This window comes from Scylla paramamosain, chromosome 21 (assembly GCF_035594125.1).
Source record: "Scylla paramamosain isolate STU-SP2022 chromosome 21, ASM3559412v1, whole genome shotgun sequence".
NCBI classification, from domain to species: domain Eukaryota; kingdom Metazoa; phylum Arthropoda; class Malacostraca; order Decapoda; family Portunidae; genus Scylla; species Scylla paramamosain.
In genome coordinates this window covers 4,405,767-4,428,917 of record NC_087171.1, presented here as the reverse complement: position 1 = coordinate 4,428,917, position 23,151 = coordinate 4,405,767, and positions in this window count along the sequence as shown.

Here is a 23,151-nt window from a genome sequence, read left to right as displayed (position 1 = left end):
TTCTTATGTTCTTATGTTCTTAAAGATAATAATGCTCCTAAAACTGATCCCTGTGCCACCCCAGTAATTACTTGTCCCAACTCGGATTTGAAACCATTAATTTTAACACTGTTTCCAGTCACATACACGTGACCTTATCCGGACTAAGAGTTCGCCATCTCTCCCATGTGCCCTAAATCTTGTTCACCAGCCTTTGTGGAGCAACTCATCAGTCGCCTCTCTTCAGTCTAGGTATTTTATGTCACAATCATCCCCACCACCTGCTGCCTCGTAAACTTTATTATAACACACAAGTTAATGAGACATAACTTTTCCTTTTTTAAGCAATGATGTCATTTCTTTACGAAGCCACGCTTATTTAAATTGTTCTTCATCTTCCTCGCAATTCTAGACGCTATTCTATTAATTCACCCACAACTGTACGTAGTCAGGCTGACTGGCCAATAGTTCGACAGTAAGGTTTTATATCCTTTCCTAAAAATGGGCAATAGGTACATTCGTTTGTCTGCACATTAACGGCACCTGTCCTGAATATAATGATTTCCTGAAGATATTAACCAGTGGCTCAGTAATAATATCCATGCATTCTTTTAATACTTTGGGATATATTTCATCTTGCCCTGGTGATTTGCATATCCCGATTACCGCGTAACAACAAATTAAGAGACAAAAAGAGAACTAGACACCGATCGCTTCGTGAGGATGAAAGTTCAAAAGAACAAGAAATAAATTTGGAAAGCAAATAATCAACGCCAAACATCCGAGACACGTGCTTGGGACGATTCGCAGCGTTGCAAGTGTTCTGTTATCACCCGCTGAAAGTGAAAATAAAAATGAGGAAGGGACAAGAACCTGAAGACCGTAATATTACCACTTGTCCACTCTCCAAGCCTCAGTTCAAAGAGACACAGGTTGTCACGCCCCAGCCTTTCCTGGCTGCAACACCCTCCCGTCCTTCGTTACGTCTTCTGCTTGTTAGCCCCGCGAGGAGGAACTGTTGGTGTTAGACGTAGAGGAATGTGGAGAAGTTGAGACGAAACATTTGAGAAGTCAAGATGCAGGAGACCAGCAAAGAAGAGAGGAAAGGAAAATAGAATGAAGAGATGTACCCAAGCAATACTGAAGAGGAAGGCAAAGGAGAGAACAGCACATCCGACGAGGGACAGAAAGCTAGAAGACAAACAGGATGTAGGAGACTTGCAGCTTACTAGGAGTCGACTACGCGCTAGGAGCAGAATGCTGTGAAAAAATGGGGCATTCAATCAAGGAAGGCACCAATTAAATGTACCGCTGGCGTTGAAGTCTGGCCGATGTAAAGTAAACGAGAAACAGAAACCGTGCATGCTCATTCTTCTTCTGTCCACCTCTATAGTACAAGAGTTAATTAGTGTTCTCAATCATTGATCCCTTTTCTGGTAAACTCTGGAACTCCCTGCCTGTTTCTGTATTTCCTCCTTCCTATGACTTGAACTCTTTCAAGAGGGAGGTTTCAAGACACTTATCCTCCAATTTAGATTATCCTTCTGATCTTTCTTTTGGGACTAACACCTAAGTGGACCTCTCTTTTTGTTGCCCTTGATTCGTGCTTCTCTTACATAAAAAAAAAGCTTGATAACTCCCCAGCCATTGCCACCAACCTGCCTCTCCCTCCTCCATCCCTCACCTCGCTCGTGAAGGATGATGCAGATGACTGAGGAGGTCTGGGGCGCAGAGGAAAGGCGTCCGTCCACCTGCGCCAAGAGAAAGAGATGACGTAAAGGCGGAAACCAGATTATCATCAGGTTGGTGCACAGTATCGACGGAAGGGAGTGCCCAGGTAAGGTGTGCCACATGTCTGAACAGGTCACACCTTTGTTATTATCTATCACCGTCAAGTCCTCATCTACTGCAGCTAATTCGTCATCCAACTGGGCGAGATGAGGCGGGTGGCGGGCAAGCTGCTAAGGCCGGTGTGGATAGTGGTGGTGGTGGTGGTGGTGGTGATGGTGGTGGTGGTGGTGGTGGTGGTGGTGACAGTCGTAATAAGGACCTTCTTTCCTAGAAATACCGGAAGACTGAGGGACAAACTCGCTGCCCTCACCCGCTGAGAGAGACAACACAGCAGCGGTGGGAGATGCAGGCAATAAATGGACACAGAATAACAAACACAATCAAGGGATGATAAAAGAAGGCACGGCATATTGATAATAACTTACGACATTTTGATGGAGGTTTGACTGAGGTGGCCTGGAACAGACGGGCAGCTGGGAGAAATGAAAGGAGAAAATTCTGGGAAGCCTGTGTCCTGCAGTGGCATCATAGAGGGTAATAATAACGATGATGAGGATTTCCACCTACGTGTACTATTAGGATTATAATCACCAATATCACAGCCATTACAGAGAACAATATTAGTAGTCATTCATGAAGCACGACCATCAGCATCCTTATCACGCTCATTACCACAGCTAACCTCACAATTACTGACATTTATATGATCGTTTACCTTGTTAATTATTCCCACAAGTCTTCAAAACAGCAATAGCTGTTGTTCAATTCAGTGGCAGTTTTCAGTATTACTCATAATTAATAGAGTTTCAAATATCATCTTTATTTATCCTTCGTGTCATTATAACCTGTTATGCCTTACTGTTTTAAAACGTTTCTCAGTAAAAGAATTTTACTTTTTACTTCAACCATGTATGCCACAGAGAGAGAGAGAGAGAGAGAGAGAGAGAGAGAGAGAGAGAGAGAGAGAGAGAGAGAGAGAGAGAGAGAGAGAGAGAGAGAGAGAGAGAGAGAGAGAGAGAGAGAGAAAAAATAAGGGAAGGTGTAAGAAGCCATCTGCCCTACACGTGGCACTCCCTGTATGAAACATACCTACCTATTTCCATAGATCATCCCCATCCATAAATTTGTTTAAATTTTCATTAAAAAGCTTCCTATCGACTCAGTACTAACAACCTGATTACTGAGTCTGTTCCATTCATTTACCACTCTATTTGAGGACCAATTTCTTCTTATCTCTCTCTTGAGATAGGAAGGAAGAGAAGAAAAATAAGAGAAGAGAAGAAAAAAAAAAAAAAAAAGAAAGAGGAGGAGGAGGAGGAGAAATAAGACCAGCATTACTGAGGTATCTCTCATTACGTTCTCCTCATAACCTTTCATTGAGCTGATTTCGGTTCCTATCTGCTTTAAACATTTGCACATTTTGAGAACACCTCCCAACCACTCACTACTGTCTCCTTCACCAGCGTGGTCTGCTACTCTTGGTCTTTGGAGAGACTCGGACAGGCATGTTTCCAAGTACGTACATATTTATAAGTGGTAAGTGAAACATTCACTACAGTGACGCTATAATTTTTAATATATGTATAGTTAATGTATATGTATAGTTAATGTGACGCAACAAGCTCCGAGTCATTTAAAGTCACACTGCACTAAGGTTTGGAAAATTCAACTATACTTTGACATAACGATTTTTTAAAGAACACCTAAGTTTTATAGACGTCCAGTCTGAAATAATAAACTCAGGGACAATTTATCTCGCGTGCCACGTTAAATAAAAATTCTAAAACCTTCAGTTACATCTCTCTCTCTCTCTCTCTCTCTCTCTCTCTCTCTCTCTCTCTCTCTCTCTCTCTCTCTCTCTCTCTCTCTCTCTCTCTCTCTCTCTCTCTCTCTCTTTTTCCCTTCCGTCTCCCTATGCCTCCCTCTTCACTTGACACACGAGGAATATAAAGACGAGCCAACACTCCACAGCGACGCAGCGCCCAGAGTGTGGAGTGAACCAGCAAACTCCACACACTTCACGCCACCCGCCCCCCACCCAGACACCTCCACCTGCCTGCTCCTCCTCTACCAAGCTCCACCTTCACCTTTTTCACATCCTGCATCATTCTTCTCCTCCTCCACCACGCTCCACCTCACCTTTTTTTCCACTTCCTGCATCATTCTTCCTCTCTTTCTCCTCCTCCTCCTCCTCCTCCTCCTCCAACTCCTCTATTTTCCTCCATTTATTCCTCGTTCTCTTCTCTGCTTCGTTCATTCTTCTCTTCCTCTCTATTTACTATTTCTTGACCTTTCTATTCTCCCGCTCTTCTCCTTCCCCACATTCTCCTCCTTTATTTCATCCACTTTTATTTTTCAGTCCTCCTCTCTCTCTTTCTCATTCGTCTTTTTCTTACTCTTCCACCTTCTCCTTTTATTTGGCTTTTCCATCTTCCTTCTCTTCTAAATCCCGTTAAGTCTTCAACTCTTTCCATCCTCCTCCTCCTCTCCCTCTTCTCTCCTACGTCTCTTATTTAGATTAAATCACATACCTTCACCACAAAACAGTTCTTCCTTTGTGTTCCTTGCTGTTCTTATTTCTCCTCCTCATCCCTATTCTCTTCCTACTTCGCTTAATCTTCATTCTCTTCTAAGCCATCTCTCTCTCTCTCTCTCTCTCTCTCTCTCTCTCTCTCTCTCTCTCTCTCTCTCTCTCTCTCTCTCTCTCTCTCTCTCTCTCATAAACGCAAACAAACATGGCAATAATTACACAAACACTCGACACGGAGAAGCCATCAGGTGTTTCCTTTAGCTGCGTTGTTTGTGCAGGAGGAGGAGGAGGAGGAGGAGGAGGAGGAGGAGGAGGAGGAGGAGGAGGAGGAGGAGGAGGAGGAGGAGGAGGAGGAGGAGGAGGAGGAGATGGTGAAAACAATGGGACAAAAGTTATACATATACATAATCTCCTTTTTCCTTCCTTCCCTTCCTTCCTTCTTTCTTTATCCTTTCTTTCATTTGTTATTGATTCCTGCTCTACATATTTTTTCATGTATCTTCCTCCTTCCTCCTCCTCCTCCTCCTCCTCTTTTCTCTCCTCCCTCTTCTCCTGCTTGTGCTTCTTCCTCTTCTTCCTCCTCCTTTAAAGCCTTCATAAACACTAAATTCGTATTGATAATAAAAGTAACAAGTGAGAGAGAGAGAGAGAGAGAGAGAGAGAGAGAGAGAGAGAGAGAGAGAGAGAGAGAGAGAGAGAGAGAGAGAGAGAGAGAGAGAGAGAGAGAGAGAGAGAGAGAGAGAGAGAGAGAGAGAGAATGAAAAACCAGAACAACGAAAGTGACAACAATTACAATTAACAACACACACACACAAACACACACACACACACACACACACAAGAACACGGAAGAACAAAATTGAGCCGTAGTGCTGCTGGGGATCTACGTAGTATGTTTTGTTACGTTCTTCTTTATAGCATCGTTACTAAGGGAGCAGTGCCGCGGCCAGGAGAGGGCTGAGTGGGGGAGAGGCAGGGGCAGGAGACGAAGAAGAGAGTTGGAGTGAAGGGAAGCGAGAAGGATGAAGCAGAGAACGAAGGAGAAAAGAAACTCAACTAGAACAAGGAGAAGGAAAGAAAGCAAGAAAAGTGATAGCATTAACAATTAACAACGGGAAAGAGGGAAAACAAAGAACAAGAAGAAGGGGAGAGCAAGAACAGGAGCGGAGAGGAGGAGGGAACAAATTAAACAAGAACAAGAAGAGGAGAAAGAAGGGAAAAAAGTGATACCATTAACAATTAACAACAGAAGAGGAAAAAGAGAATAAAAACAGGAAGGAAAGTAACAAAAGGGAAAACATTAAGAATTAACAAAAGAGAATGCACAAGGAAGGCAGGAGATGAGGAATTGAAGCCAAATGAGGTCTTGAAGTGAGTAAGAAAGATGAAGAAAAGTTAATATGTTGGAAAAAGAGCAGATGAAAATATGAAAGAGAGAGAGAGAGAGAGAGAGAGAGAGAGAGAGAGAGAGAGAGAGAGAGAGAGAGAGAGAGAGAGAGAGAGAGAGAGAGAGAGAGAGAGAGAGAGAGAGAGAGAGAGAGAGAGAGAGGTTGGCTGGAGGTTCTGAAAGGAGGTGAAGGAGATGAAGAAGAGGAAAATGAGGTGGAGGAGGGAGAGGATAAATAACTGAATATACGGGAAATGATTAGAGGGAATGGGAGGAGGACGCGATATTTTGAAGGAAGTGAAGGAAAGGAAGAGCAGATAAAGAGAAGGAGGAAGAGGATATGGAGGAGGAAGATGAGATGCACCAAGTGAAGATATCGAAGGAGAGAGAAAGTGAAATTTTGAAGGAAAATGGAAGGTGAAGAGGAGATAAAGTGAAGGAGGCGGGAGGAAGAAGTGGAAGAAACGAGTTGAAGTAGGAGACGATGGTAAGGGAATGGAGAGAGAGAGAGAGAGAGAGAGAGAGAGAGAGAGAGAGAGAGAGAGAGAGAGAGAGAGAGAGAGAGAGAGAGAGAGAGAGAGAGAGAGAGAGAGAGAGAGAGAGGTGAGGCTTTAAAAGGTGGATGAATACTGAACATTCAAACATTTACTTATACTAAACTAACAAAAATCACAAATAACAATGAATGATAATGAAACAAATGTGACGAGCCTTTTTAAACCCAAAACTTTTCAAACACAACTTAAATCTAGTAAAAAAAAAAAAAACTACAAAGAAATCATCATTAACATCGGAAAAAAAATTTAGGATACTATATAAACACTGGTAATGACTGATCTGTTAGTGAGGTGAGAAGACTAACGAGGGAAGAGAGGAGAAGATTGCAAGTGAACGATGAGAGGTAAAGCATGTCCGATCACACTGCAAGACTCCTTTCTGACAAGCCAGTGTGAGGTTACGTGGATCAAGTGGGTGGAGGTGCGGACAGTGGATGAGGGCATGGGATATCTGACCTCCATCTTAAAACTCTGTCATCACTATTATCACCATCAATTTTGACAGACTGTGGTGCAAGTTAGTGGGGTAATCATGGGTACTTACTTTCGAGGTTTTAGTGATAGTTTGACGGCAGATTCTATATCATGAATGGGAAGGAAAAAGATTAATGAAAACCCGACTCACGATATCTGTGGCCTTTGAAAATCGAGCTGATGAGAGAGCAAATTCTATAAGAATATGGACTGGAGGAGGAGGAGGAGGAGGAGGAGGAGGAGGAGGAGGAGGAGGAGGAGGAGGAGGAGGATCTCTAATGTAGAGGAACATTTTTCTGTACCAAACCTCCACTTGCTATTGTGGGGTAAGACTAGTGGTGGTGGATGAGCAAAGGAGGAGGAGGAGGAGGAGCGTTATTTTGAACCTCACTTCCGCCTCCATCCTCCACAACAAGCCTCCACCTGGCCATTGTGTGAGAGATAAGTTAGGGTGTGGCCGTGAAGAGAGTGGTGGGGAGAGGTGGTGGGGAGAGAGTAATGTTTTTGTGTTGGGGAGTGTGAGGCGTAACTGACTGGTGGTGGTGGTGGTGGTGGATGGGGAGAGGGGAGGTGTGGGGAGGCGAGGGACGGAGGAAAGGAGGTAAAGGAGAGGAGAAGTGGAGGAGAAGAATAAAGGGAGAGGAATGTCTACTGCCAAGACTAATGGTTTAAGTTTTTCCAGGGATGAGAGAGAGAGAGAGAGAGAGAGAGAGAGAGAGAGAGAGAGAGAGAGAGAGAGAGAGAGAGAGAGAGAGAGAGAGAGAGAGAGAGAGAGAGAGAGAGACAGACAGACAGACAGACAGACAGACAGACAGACAGACAGACAGACAGACAGACAGACAGAGACAGACAGACAGACAGACAGACAGACAGACAGACAGACAGACAGAGAAGTTAAGTTAGAGCAGGAAGGGAGAGGAGAAAATGTGTGTGTGTGTGTGTGTGTGTGTGTGTGTGTGTGTGTGTGTGTGTGTGTGTGTGTGTGTGTGTGTGTGTGTGTGTGTGTGTGTGTGTGTGTGTGTACCTACGCACGCACGCACTCACACGCGCTTCATACCCAACCAATATACTGTGAAATTAAAAATATGAACCCAAAGCTACCACTCAGAATTTCCAAAGAGGGATAAGAGAGTTAAAAAAAAAAAAAGTTAGGGAGAATAAGCAAAACAAGCAACCTTCCATGGACTGCTCTCTGCCTTTTTTCATGACCTGCCTGCCGTAAACTACAACACATTTTCCCCTCCTCAATATGCTCTCTGATTTTTTCGGATCCCCAGTGTCGGAGATCCGGATGACTTGTTTGATTATTGCGACACACACAGCCGCCGGGGACTTGTGACGCCACGTGCTAGGGAGTCACGTGAAAGTTTCAAAAGCGACGATATTCTTCCTGTGATTTACACGTGCATTTTTTGGATATTTGTTGCGTTGCTTTTGAATTTTATCAACTTTAGATTATCTTTTTTTTTTTTCCTGTTTTTGTTGGTGCCTCCTTGCTTTATAGTTCAGATTCCTTGAAGAATAATCACATAGTAGCTTACTATATACTGCAGAATACATAAGGCGTCTTGAAGAGTGTTGTTGTCTTTGTAATGTTCATCTCACTTCACTGCATTACTTATCTTTTTTAGTTTAACGCAGTCAAGCCACATGAATATTACAGTGACGCTCTTTCAGACACGTTATGTATTTTGCAATATATTGTAAGTTATAAAGCGATTTTTCTATAAGGAATCTGAAATATAAAACTGGCGGACAACAACAAAACAACAAAAAACAAACATCAAAAGCAAAGCTGATACAAGTCAACACCAACTCAACACACAAAAAAAAAGACGAGTCATGTTTTGGGGAAAATATCAAAGAACAGAAAAGAAAAAAAAATTGCGATTACATGGTCTATAGTTTCCTTGCATATACGAGACTTAGGTGACAATCCCCATAGAACACAACACACAATAATAAAAAATAAAAAAGATACAAAACAGAAATAGCTAATACTCCTGTCGCTGTCTCTGAACACATGAATAAGAGCACTAACACCGATGCGTCCTACCAGTCTGAACACCAATGACCTGTGGAAGAAGGGAAAAAGATACTAATTTCAACGCACGGACCGAGAATACCACTAAATATGGAATGGTATCGTGCTGTCCACTTCCCTCCCAAATCGTCAGCATCTGTGTTTCCGTATTTATTTTGACGCCTCGTCCCTGATGCGCCAGATGAGTGTGATCTAGACTCCTGTTGGCTCCTGGCTTTGGAGGGAAAGGATAAGGTAAGGTAGGAGTGGGGGAAAGGAGGAGGAGGAGGAGGAGGAGGAGGAGGAGGAGGAGGAGGAGGAGGAGGAGGAGGAGGAGGAGGAGGAGGAGGAGGAGGAAAAGGAGGAGGAGGAGGACCATCAACACCACCGCCACCTGAACAACAACAACAACTACTGCTGCTACTACTACTACTACTACTACTACTACTACCACCACAAGAAAACAACTACAACAACAACTACTACTACCACCATCATCACTCCAACTACATGACGACAACCAAAAACAACACCACCATCATCACCACCACCGCCACCACAAAAGTAATTACCTACGCTCCATAAGCTGGCGAGCACCTGATTGGATGTTTGTTGGCCTGCAGGTGTGTTGTGAGTGGCAGGACCAGGCGCCGCACACGAGGGGCGTCAGTCAGTCAGTCAATCAGCCAGTCAGCGAGTCCGTCAGCCAGCCAGTCAAAAGCACAGACTCCTCTTCTTTTACACACACACACACACACACACACACACACACACACACACACACACACACACACACACACACACACACACACACTCTGATCGAAACAAAAAAAATATCTATAAAGATTACAAGAAAGACGAGTTGAATTGCTTTTTAACACAAATGAAAGAAAAAGAAAAAAAAAAGATACTGAAAAGACAAAGACAGGAATAAGATAACAACAAAGGCAGGAAGATAAGTATTTCTCGTAACACACACACACACACACACACACACACACACACACACACACACACACACACACACACACACACACACACACAAAGGAAAGGAAAATCTAATGTATTAAATATTTGAAGCTCTCAAAGGGCTCTATCAGTGCAATGACATTTCACTAAAGAAGGAAGTGAAATAGACACAGGAAGAAAAAAAAAACTACGCCAATATTTTACAGAGAAGAAAGAGAGGAAGAACAAAACTAATCACAAAAAAAAGCTTTCTTCCCAACTCTCTCTCTCTCTCTCTCTCTCTCTCTCTCTCTCTCTCTCTCTCTCTCTCTCTCTCTCTCTCTCTCTCTCTCTCTCTCTCTCTCTGTCCCTCAGCTCCCCAGGCATCACAGATTCTACCTTCTTCCACGACCCAGCTGCCCGGAGTCCCCAGAGCCGCTTGCCCCCATCAATTATTAAACTCGACTGGACATGTGGGAGCTGAGTGGAGGAGGAGGACGAGGACGAGGAGGACAAGGAAGATGAGGACGTAGAAAAGCAGAGAGAACACATACGAAGCCGAGTAGGAGGATGAAGCTTTAGCCGAAGACAAGGAATAGGAGGAAGAGGAGGAGGAGAAGGACGCGAACAAAGACGAAGACGAGGAGGAGGACTAGGAGGAGGAGGACGAAGAGCGAGGGCATCGATAAAAGCAGCAACAAAAGAACCCTCCCTTTCATGAATCAAACGTGCTCTCCTCAAGACGAAACGACAGACATGCGAGGTTCATGTGAGAATCTGCAGGGCTGCTGTTGGACAAGAGTAACAATGAAGTATGAAAAGACTCTCTCTCTCTCTCTCTCTCTCTCTCTCTCTCTCTCTCTCTCTCTCTCTCTCTCTCTCTCTCTCTCTCTCTCTCTCTCTCGTACATAAAATGAAAAAAAAAAAAAAGATATTACAGGTTTGCCGGTAAAGAAGTGACGGGAAGCAGCAAAGACTCTACAAGGAAATTCAGAAACAAGGCAGGTACTATAAGTGACGGTTCACTTTTGTTCACTTTTGTTTTTAAACGTCTGACGCGTTGAGAGGTTGCATCCATAGTGCAGGTGTGGCATTCTAGCTTGACAGTGTGGATATGTATACACGACGAGGTGGGGCTTGCATTTTCTATGGAGCTGCAGAGAATCGGCCCAAACCGTGCTAACCACTAAGGACCATATTCTCAAACACTTCTGCCACCACCCTGACTACTTTCATAAGCCTATAATTGAAGTTTTTTTACGAGCGTGTTTACGATTGTAGTGACAGATTTACAAGATGTCTACATTATTAACAGGAGAAACACTCTTGAGAACCCTGCTTTGTGGCCTTGGAAAATAATGGTGGTGAGTGAGCAAAGCGTTTCTGAATACCGGCCTAAGTCTCTGTTCTCCAGCGTGGCGCTTTGTAATAGTTAGCAGCCAAGCTAACGATCCCTCGCAGGCTGGCATCTTTGGTTTCGACGAATACCACAAACTATCACTTCTCTCGCAGCCCGCCACTAGTCCAGAGTGGCGGGACGAGTGTTAATATGGGGCTCTGTGGACAATATTCTGAAACACCTCTGCGCCACACTTCCACTTCACTAAAAAAAAATCTTTAGATATAAGGGACACGTGTTTTTATTTATTTATTCATTTTATTATTATTATTTATTTATTTATTTATTTTATTTATTTATTTTTTTTTTTGGTTGTAGAGACAGATTAACAAGATTTATAGTTGAGAACCCTGCTACTCATTTTTGTGGCCTTGAAAAATAGTTGCAATGAGAGAGCAAAGCGTTTCTGAATACTGGTCTCTCTGTGCTACTGGGAGTCTATTGTCCTTTCCTCACTGTAACAACCAATAATAAAACACGGGAGACCTTTCACCTCAAAAAAAATAGTGTATATATAATAAATAAAATTAAAAGTGGTGCCATTTAAAAATCACTTCCAATAATATATCTTTTGATCGTATTACAAATGTATTTAAGGTTCTGGCTTGTGGAACATTGCCTGATAACTTATTCCGTCCACTGACTAATGTGACACTGGAATAAATCTTTTCCGCGATATGTGTGGAAACTGTTCTTCACATTTCAGACCATAATTCCGTGTTACCGTCCTGCGGTGGAGTTTCAAGGTATATTATTATATATTGATGTCGACTTCTTTTTTTTTATCTTAATACGCAGCACAGAATTCCCAGTGATTTAATCATTTTTACGTGCTAAGTTTCCGTAATGGATTTTTATGTTGTAAATTACATAGTGGTGGAATTAATTTCTTATCTCCTCCCTGCACTGATCCACGCGCTCTGGGTACATTTGTTAGTCGCTAATGCTGAATTGTGCAGAATGTTGCTTTATTTTTCCTTAGTGTATTATTATGTGCGAGAGCATTTTCACGTCCGAATTTAGTTTAAAAGTCAAGAAAGTTAATAAAGCGAGCGGTGTTATTCCTAAACCCGCACTGGGAGTCGAAAATTGAGCAACATTCATCTAGGAAGGAAAATATTGCGTCAATACTTCGTCCAATATTTTTTACTATAACACAAATTAAGGTAATTGGGGAATAATTTTTTTTCTTTTTAACTATAAACTGTTTTGAATATCACTCTCTCTCTCTCTCTCTCTCTCTCTCTCTCTCTCTCTCTCTCTCTCTCTCTCTCTCTCTCTCTCTCTCTCTCTCTCTCTTTCTGAGGATAGAATTAATGGCAGCAAGAGAAATAGAAGCAGGCAGGGAATCTTCAGGAAATTATATTACACACGTCAAGGGTAAAGGAAAATAGGGGGAAAATAGGGAGGGAGAAGAAGCAGAGGCAGGAAGAAGAGGAGGAGGAGGAAGAAGAAAAGAGGAGGCGTAAAGAGAAGCTTTATCGGGAGAAAATACGATATCACATAACACGCCTCTATGTATTTCTCCTGCTGGATTTCTTTTCTTTAGGATACAGCTGTGTTATAAAGTTGTATCGAGAAAAATAACGAGAATAAAGTAGGAAAAGTAGCTCCTCCTCCTTTTTTTTCTCGTACTTTTATATTTTTCTTCCTCTGCTATTTTTTTCCTCTTTTTAATATTTTCCTTATTCTTCTTGTTCTTGTTTTTGTTGTTGTATTTCGCTCTAATGCTTTTTTTTTTTGTCTTTCTTTCTTAGTCTTCTTTTCTTCCTTTTTTTTTCATTTTCTCCTATTTCTTCTCATTCACTTTTTCTTTCTTCCCTTCTTTTTCTTCTTCGTTTTAGTCCTCCTCATTTTCTTTCTTATTCTTCTTCCTGTTGCACTTTTTTTCTATTTATTCTCATTCTCTTTTCTTTCTTTCTTTCTTTCTTTCTTTCTTTTCTTTCGTCTTCCTCTCCTCTCTTCATACTCCTCCCCCTCCTCCTCTTCTTAAACATTCTCATCTTCCTCTCCAGTTCTTTGTTCCTCCACGTCTTCATCCTCATCATCAGAATCACCATTATCACCATCTTCTTTTCATATCGTTCACCGTCATCGTTCTTTTACTTATCGTCCCTCCTCCTCTTCTCTTTCTCCACCTCCACCTTTTATGTACGTGTTATTTTTGTCGTCCTTAATATAGTCATTCTCACCCTTCTTTCTTTACTCTCATCCTCCTTTTCTCTCCAAATCGTTCTGTGAATTCAAAGGGTGCTAGTAGTAGTAGTAGTAGTAGTAGTAGTAGTAGTAGTAGTAGTAGTAGTAGTAGTAGTAGTAGTAGTAGTAGTAGTAGTGGTGGTGGTGGTGGTGGTGGTGGTGGTGGTGGTGGTGGTGGTGGTGGTGGTGGCGGTGGTGGAGAGTTAACTGGCCAATCAACGAGCTAGAAGAGAAGGGCTTCACTACAGCGTCCACCAATCACAGACCTGAAAAAGTACACAGGAAAATGGAAAGGGGAAGGAAGACTACAAAAGCGGAGAGGGAGGCGAGCGAGACGCGTGAGAGAGGGGGGAGGGGAAGGAGAGGGGAAGGCAAGCAGGGAAAGAAGAGCTTGTTTGATGTATTGTTGTTCTTATTGTTGTGGCTCTTCTTTTTCTTCTTCTTCCTGTACTTGTTCTTTGCTATTCTCTTTTTGTCACTGATGATGATGATGATGATGATGATGATGATGATGATGATGATGATGATGATGGTTTGTTTGATATATTACTTGTATTGTTGTAGTTTTTATCTTACTACTTCTTCCTCTTCTTGTTCCTAGCTTCTAATGATGATAATGGTTATGATGATGATGATGATGATGATGTAAAAGCAAAAGCAATGTTTAGGCACAGTACTACACAAAGCCAAGAAGGGGTGGTGGTGGTGGTGGTGGTGGTGGTGGTGGTGGCTACAGTTCAAAAAAAGCTTTCATCTACTTTTCCATTTCTGGCTCCAGGTGCTGCTGTTGGATGTATTCTCGTGCTTTTCTTTCTTTTTTTTTTCTCTCTCTCTCTCTTTCTTTTTACTCCCCGAAACGGCCCCATTTTCTTCGTTAGAGTTGCCTGCGATGGCCACTGCCGCCATAAAACTAAAAATAAAATAAATCCGAATATTTTTTTTTTTTTCTGTTTGCCGCCTTAACATACATCGCTTTTTTTTTTTTTTTGTTCTTTTGTTCTGGTTGTGCGTCTTTTCGTTTTGCTACACTCCACATAAACACACACACATACACACACACACACACACACACACACACACACACACACACACACGAAGGCGCACACACACGCACGCATGCACAAATAGGAAAAAAAAAATGTTTACAACTCGACTCTAATCAACCAAGGGATTTCCTCTCGAATGACTAAACTTGTCCACATCAACACTATTAATCGGAGGGTGCTACAATCACAACACAACACACCCTCGTGCATGGAAATCACAAATTACAGACCGCCCTTTGTTTCAGAGCCTCTATAACTTGTGCAGCAGCTGGACAAGTATGAAGCGTGAAATAAGCGTACAGTACATGGCGGTGCTACAATACAATCTATAATGTTAGATAGCACTGCAATTAACAAAATCATGCCTCATGAGACACAGCCCAGCAAACAAGATTGGGAGGCATGACTCGTACAAAGTGGTACTTGTAAGCTGGAAACATTGCGTTATGGCGCAGCAACAACATGTAGCATTAGACAGACTGAGGAGAGAGCGCCGCCTCACCGAGCAGCTGCCATGAGCAGTGGTGCAGCACGTGACCTGCAGGACGCGAGTCGAGGACTGCACCCAAGAGCCACCCCGCAGCTCGCAAGACATGAACAAATTTTGAAAGAAGGTAAAACTCATTGAAAAAATAAATAAATAAATAAAAAGACGGATTGTATGGACATGGGAAAACCATTTAGCGCTTGGTCTGTAATCATCGAAATTGTGATTACTGTTATGAGAAAAACAAAAACAAAAATGAGGTTTCAGATTTTCACATTCAGATTCTTAACTATCCACCAAAGTGATTATTACACATAAATTACAGCAGTCATACACTTACATCTGTTATAATTATAAGTGATAATTTGAAATATCAGGTCTGTATACACTTGAAAGACGAGGTGAGACTTGCATAACACTTTCTGCAAACCGTCGACATTTCCGTGGATAAAATGGCGATGGAGCAAAGATAAAGAGCAGGGTGCCACACAATGCTGACCACAGCGCGAAGCAACAGATTAGCTACTCAGAGGAGTGAAGGCAAGGGTGAGCTCCAGGGAGTCTTGTCACGACAGTCTGGACCTGTCATGGCTGCTCATACTAGTCATGATGATGATGATGATGATGATGATGATGATGACATTGTTGTTGTTGCTGTTGTCTGTTGTTGTTGTTTTTGTTACAGTCCTGCCATTATTGTTGCTGTTATTGGCGGTGATGGGATAGCGGCAATGATGGTGGTGGTGATGACAGCGGTGGTGATGAGTGAAGGCGGCGGTGGGAGCACAGGAGGGGAGATGTGTATGATCAGCATTACTACAAAAGGGGTAAAGGAAGCCTTTGATAGCATTAAAATCATAAGTGGGGGAAAAAAAGGAAAGCCAGTAAAAAGGAAGTTGACTAATTATCATTATTAGGGTTGTTTTCCGGCCGCGGCTCGTTGTGTGTACAATTACTTGCATGTAGTGATGAATGCTTGCCTCCACTCAGGCCTAAATGTGCAATAATTCCGTCGCAATTCCCGTGCGAGGCTTTGTACCGCCGCGGCAAAGGGACTAATTAATTTGGAGTGGATGAGGAACAGTGTGGGGAGTCTGTGTCGCCGCTACCGGACTGCTTACAGTATGGAGAGCAACGTGTCTCTTATCTGTAAAGGAGACTTCCAGAGGGTTATAATAAAATAGTCTGCTGACTGTCGTTCCCCAAAAAGTTTAATGGCAAAGCGCGTTCTAGTCAAAAAGGTTGATTCAGATTCACAGGTGTCTTGATATGTCTTTCAAACCAAGTTACAAAATAATTACGTAACCGGATATTTCTAAAACATATCATGGTAAGAAAAATTATTAAAAATACATACCAAATACCGAAACGTTATCACCTGTGTTCCCGCTGAAAGGCAAGTTAGTTGAGTTCAGCCACTGGGATTCGGTTCAACATTTTGACAGCTTTCCGTTAACACTGACCGATAAATTTGTTACTGTATGGATGGACTATCTGTACTCTTTACAATTTGCAGCCGCTCGTTATGACTGAGAGTATATTGAGTCACTACAATGAAAGGAATCATCAACACGTGATTGCCTATGACACTCAGCGGCACATATTGACACTGAAGGAAGCACAGCGTGTCCCCAAAAATCTGACATCATTCCATCACCTAATATCGTGAACAATTTTCGTTCAAATATCCCAAAATCTTAGAAGTATGTCTAGAATTCAATACATTTTTAAAGTCTAATCTTTCGTATGTTTCTCCTTTCAGGATTAGACACGCCGTTTACTGCAAAAGAAAAGGCGTTTTGTGTATTGACTGAGTTTCGGTGTACTTCAATACACGAAACGCCTTTTTCTGTTGCAGTAAACGGCATGTCTAATCCTGAAAAGAGAAACATACGAAAGATTAAACTTTAAAAATGTATTAAATTCTAAATATACTTCTAAATTTTGAGAAAATTTGAACGAATATTGTTCGCAATATTAGGTAATGGAATGATGTTAAACTTTTGGGGACATCCTGTACCGTAAAAATTATAGAAAACAATATTTTCAATTTTATTTTCAGTGGGGGAAAAATCGTATGCTAACATTATCAAAGCGCATGTTGTTAATTGGGAGGGGAAGATGAATTAGTATTGCATTATTCAAAAGAAATACGGTCTGAAAAAAAAAAAAAAAAGTCGAAAAGCAGAGGAAGTCAGTGTTAGGACGGCAGGAAGGTTAAAAAAACTGAAATAATGACAGCATGAATACTGCCTAACACTGTCCTCCGACTCTGAACGAGCGAAGGGCGCGCCGTAACTCACCACTAAAATCAAAACTAGAGGAAGTGCCACTGCCATCGATACTCGCACGTATTCAGAAACGCTTCTGCGCCGCAATTCCATTATTTTCAAAAGGCTCTAGTTAGTTAGTTTTTAGGGGTGTTTTTTACGGTTCTAGTGACAGATTAGCAAGATTTCTACATTATTAATAGCAGAAATTCTTGAGAACCAGGTTAATCATCACTGTGGTCTTTGGAAATTGTCGTGGCGAGAGGGTTAAGCGTTTCTGAATACGGCCCTGAGTCATACCACGGCGCAGTCCTTCCTTCACCATCATCATCAACAGTCCTCCGTGACTCCACTTGTCAACGAGAAACCAAATATTACCTCTACACCAGCCTTCCCTACGTATTTCTGTTGGTTACCAGTCTATTTCAGGGCATTGCCACAAAGCTTCACTAATTAGGACATGAAAAGAAAGAAAAAAAAAAAAGGAAATCCACCACCTACGTTCATTTCTACTGCACCTTTACTCGGAACAGCACGCTGTACGTTACTGACATGCAGCATTATGCCAGGTACCGCCGATCGCCCAGTGTCCAGCGTGGTAGCGAGGCGAGAGCAGCGCATGAATACCAACCCCCTGAGGGAGCTACTGGTCGCTAAACACACACACACACACACATCAGTACATGCATGAAGGCTATAGTGTTACCATGTACGGTTTGTTTGAACACGCTACCGATCACGTACGAGCAAACAACTACAAAAAAAAAACAGCCGCGTCCATAGAAAAAAAAAAAAAAATAAAAAATGCAAGACTGCACAAACCGCTTCATGGAAAGTTTCTGAAGTTTGTTTCTCTGATTACATTTTATAGAGATAAATGGAGGTGCTATGGTGTTACCTGCATCTATCATCTACGCAAGAGACGCTCTTCACCTCGGCAACTGGAGGCAACATAGGAAGTGCCGTCTCGCCTCCATCACCTAGTACACACTCGCCACTCACCTGAAAAAAAATAAGAAACCAAAAATCAATAAATAAGTAAATAAAATAAAGTAAGTAAGCTTTTAATCTAAACGAATCAGAAGGTGATTGACTCATTTTCTTTTGAGACTGCCTGAACGTAAACGTGAATAAGGTCTATAACTGGATTTGTGTCAGACATCGCAAACAACGTTTAAAAACTATTTTCTCGGGCCATCCCGCTCCCGCGGGCCATGGCCCGAATTTGAGGACACTTTCAAACCCTGCTTAAAGAGTGCCTGGGATAAAAAACAAAGGTAAAGTGCATCAACTAATTCATGAATCAATCAGTCGGTCAATCTAAAGTGCATCAACTAATTCATGAATCAATCAGTCGGTCAATCAGTCAGTCAGTCAATCAATTAGTGAAGCAACCATTAAATGAAGACAACAAATACACATGAAATAGAAAAATAAAGTACACAATTCTCCAGCCAATCCAGAGCGCCACGCTACAATCCAGCAGCTTCCTACAGCCAGACAACGAAGTGCCCAGGCACAGCTGAGCGTCGCTGAGGACACGGTGGTTATGAGTCAAGCCCGCACTGCCTGACGCAAAATAATAACTTTCATCAGGCATTTACCTCAGCGACGTTCCTCTGCCTTGTTCACTACGAGTACTTCCACCTGTGCTTCACGTTGTCTCAGGACTTGCCACTCATCACGTCGGCTGAAGAAGATACAGTCAGTCGGTAATTTGATGTTCCCTGCCAAGTCGTTACTCCCCTTGCTGTCTGGTGGTTACTTCCATTCCTTTAGTGCCAGTACACGCCTCACCCAATTTCTCCTACATTAACCTCTAGCCTTCCTGGCCTGCCCACCCATCCGCCCGCCTACCTGCCTGCCTGCTGTATCTTCCTTCGCTCCGTCTTTTCTCTCTCCTCCTGCTGCTTGCAATTTACTTCTTAAGAGGCAAGATTGCTTTGCATCGCCCAATATTCTTACATGGCTTCCTTCCTCTCTCACTCCCCTCTATCTCCCTCACTCTCCCCATCCCTCCCTTCCTTCCTGCCATCATGAATTTCTTCCCCATGCTCTCTACCATAAGAGGCCCACCACACTGGTAGTACATGTATTCCACACTCGCCCTCCCTCAGCCCTCAGCCCTTCCACCTCCAACTTCCCCGTGTTGTAGTGAAACGAGTATGGAATGGCGGAGAAACGAGGAGAACGAGGAGGTGGAGGAACAGAAGACAGTGAGTGACATACAGACGCTGCTAATTAAGGTAGGTGTGTGTGTGTGTGTGTGTGTGTGTGTGTGTGTGTGTGTGTGTGTGTGTGTGTGTGTGTGTGTGTGTGTGCGTGTGCGCGTGTGCGCGTGTGTGTGTGTGTGTGTGTGTGTGTGTGTGTGTAACAAGGTAGGTAGGTCACAAGGGAGGATAGCGTTACAGGAACAAACCGTTAGTGGCTGTAGTTAAGACACGAAGGTATTATTGGCCGTAACCGGAAGAAGGCCTAGCGGTGGTGGTGATGGTGGTGGTGGTGCTGGTATGAGCAAGCCACGCCCCAGCCACGCCAGCCCGCCAAGAGTCAGCAGGGGCGGTGTGCATGACGCCCTCACTGGATAATGGATGCAGCACGCGAGGGAATGCATAAAGTGATGAAGGATAATTGACCAGCCAGTTAGCAAACCCACCAATCAAATAAATGGTGGCGTAGTAGCATGTGCCTTCCTGCTGCTGCTGCTGCTGCTGTTGTTGTCACTTCCTTCATCAATCGTCATTCTTTTTATATTTTGCCTCCTCTTGCAATATACATGACTTCCTCTTCTTCCTCCTCCTGCTCTTCCGTGGTGCCATATGACCTCGTGTTGGCACTTAGAACGATTAATCAATTAGTCCTCTTCTTCCCTCATAATCTTCCCTTCCTTCTTAGCACTTCCTTCCTTCTTTCCTTTCCTTCTCCATTTCCTTGCTTTCAACCTTGATTACGTGCCATCTTCAATCCATTCTTCTTCTTCTTCTTCTCTCTCTCTCTCTCTCTCTCTCTCTCTCTCTCTCTCTCTCTCTCTCTCTCTCTCTCTCTCTCTCTCTCTCTGCACCCTCTTTGATCTCCCACACGTAGCTTGCAAGTAGTGGTAAGAATTTAAGCAGATTAACTCTTCATAAACCAGCGAGTCTCTTGGTGTATGTTCCTTCCATGTGACCATTCCTCTCCACCCATAGTCTTGTCTAACCTTTCCTCCTACACTCCTTTCTAACTCTCACGCCAGTCGCAGTTCGTCCTGTCTCCCTCCTTCCTAGACATCCTCTTCTTCCTCCTCCACTCCATTATCGCCCCTCCTTTTAATGCCTCCTCCACTCCCTCGTTCATCGCCTTTATATCGCCACACCCAATGATCCTCCTCCTCCTCCTCCTCCTCGACCTGCACGCCCACGGGCTCACCAACAAGGTTAGTCACGCAGGAGGAGCCGCTATCTCGCCTCATTAGACCTCGATGAGCCGCTACAACTTTTATAATCTGGGTGGGGATATAGCGTGTAGGGGCGAAGGGATGTAGGGACGGGAAAAAAAAAAAAGAGACTTAAGCTGGGTGAGAGAAGTAGAAGGAAGAGGGGCGGTGGGTGAATATAAAGGGGGACTTCAGGGTGATAAAAACGAAGTGGAAGTAGAGGAAGAGGGTGTTAAGGATGGATGATACAGGCGATAAGGGACGTGAAAAAAGACGAAGTTGAAGATAATAAAGGCACTAAAGACGTGACAGACCATTTGAAGGAAAAATTTAAATACTGCCATGCACTCCTTACGGAAATATGACATCTAAGAAAAGAGAGAATAAAGAGAGGAATAAAAGAGAAACAGACGGGATAGGGCAAAGATAGTAAAGGTGCAAAAGATGTAGAAGAAAAGTGATTCAAAGCAAAAAGACGAAATAGAGGTTGTAGTTGGAGGAAAAAATCGCACTAATGAGAAGGAAAAGTAACGAAAAAAAAGGGAATGAAGGAAAAAAAAAAAATACAACAGCAAGTATAAAGGATGTGAAGCAGAGCCGCCATGGAGGGCGTGCCAATCAAGGCCTTCAATACACGTACATAACACAGAAGAATGACACACGCGATCAGTTTTCCAATTAACAGAAAAAAATGGAGGAACAAAAATATAATGCAGCAAACAAAAATGCTAGAAAAATATCGCCTACCATTCAGTGCCTATAATATATATATATATATATATATATATATATATATATATATATATATATATATATATATATATATATATATATATATATATATATATATATATATATATATATATATATATATATATATATATATATATATATATATATTTTTTTTTTTTTTTTTTTTTTTTTTTTTTTTTCATACCCGTCTATATGTATACCTGGAAGTGATTAAGCAGGAATAAAATACAGACACATATACGATGTGCTTTCAATCGATGTTTTGTTTATACGCTGTGCTGTTTCCTATACATCCTCCTTTCCCATGAGCTACACGAATAATTTATTTATTTTTTCGTAAATATTAAATATGAATTGTACACACACACACTCACACACACACACACACACACACACACACACACACACACACACACACACACACACACACACACACTATTTTCATTATACTATTTTCATTATACAATTATCATGAATCTTATAAATATATTTTTATCGTCAGTTCGTCATATCTCCAGTAGTTCTTTTTATATACATTTTTATCATTATATATGTGGACATTTTCTTTATATATTTTTTTATTGTCGTATCTTCTGCGGCAGTGTTGATGCACATCACAAAGCTATCACCATTTTGTCAACAGCCATCAGAAGGCAGGAAGCGGCGGGGCGAGGAGAGAGGGAGAGGGAGAGGGAGAGGGAGAGGGAGAGGGAGAGGGGAGAGGGCGACGCGACTAATATTTTATAAAGTTATTTACCGCACGGATGCATGAAAGAGAGAGAGAGAGAGAGAGAGAGAGAGAGAGAGAGAGAGAGAGAGAGAGAGAGAGAGAGAGAGAGAGAGAGAGAGAGAGAGAGAGAGCACTGTGTATGCGTATATCGTTAGTGCATATTTGCCGCTGTCACTCTCCGGCGGACGTTGTAATTACTGTTATAGATGCAGACCAATGGGCGGTGCCGAGGCAACATTATGCATGCTGCCCGCGACGCAACACAACACAACACTCCCGCCCGCTCCCCAGCCTCACGCGCGTGCCTCGACAGTAGTGGTGGTGGTGGTGGTGGTTTTGTGGTTCTTCTATTTCTTGTCTTTGTTCTTCCTTTTCTTGATTTTCTTCTCCTTGTTGCCACTCTAATTGTTCTTATTGGCATCGTTTTGTTGTTGTTACGTTATTCATATTTATGTGGTTGTTGTTGTCGCTGTTTTATTGTTTTAGTTGTTCTGCTGTTGTTATTACTCCTACTTTTTTTTTTATTTTTTAATTGTCGTTGTTGTTTCGATGTCACTTGTGTTAATGTTGATGCTGTAGTTTTTGTAGTAAATGTTCTCCAACTTTGCCGGTGCGGTGCTGCGATTGTTGCTGCTGATGTTGTTGTTGTTGTTGTTGTTGTTGTTGTTGTTGCTGTTGTTGTTGTTGTTGTTGTTGCTGCTGCTGCTATTGCTGCTGCTGCTGCTGCTGCTGCTGCTGCTGCTGCTGCTGATGATGATGATGATGATGATGATGATGATGCTGATGATGATGCTGATGCTGGTGATGCTGTTGTTGTTGTTGGTCAGCTGATGCTGTTGTTGATGTTGCTGTTGTTGTTGTTGTTGTTGTTGTTGTTGTTGTTGTTGGAGGTGGTGGTGGTGGTGGTGGTGGTGGTGGTGCTGCTGCTGCTGCTGCTGCTGCTTTTCCAACCAATAATGTTGTTTTTGTTATCTTTGTCGTCACGTTGCTGTAATGTCAATGTCCTCTCTTGGAAACTGATAGCGCTTCATTCCAGTCCCGATGACTTCTACTCCATACAACTGTTCCACCCTTTACCTCTCTCGGCACCCGCTGCTGTGACGCACGAGGGAGGCTTTGTGCTCCTGCTATCTCCTGCCGACATTTAAGGACGCTAGCAGTGATGCAAA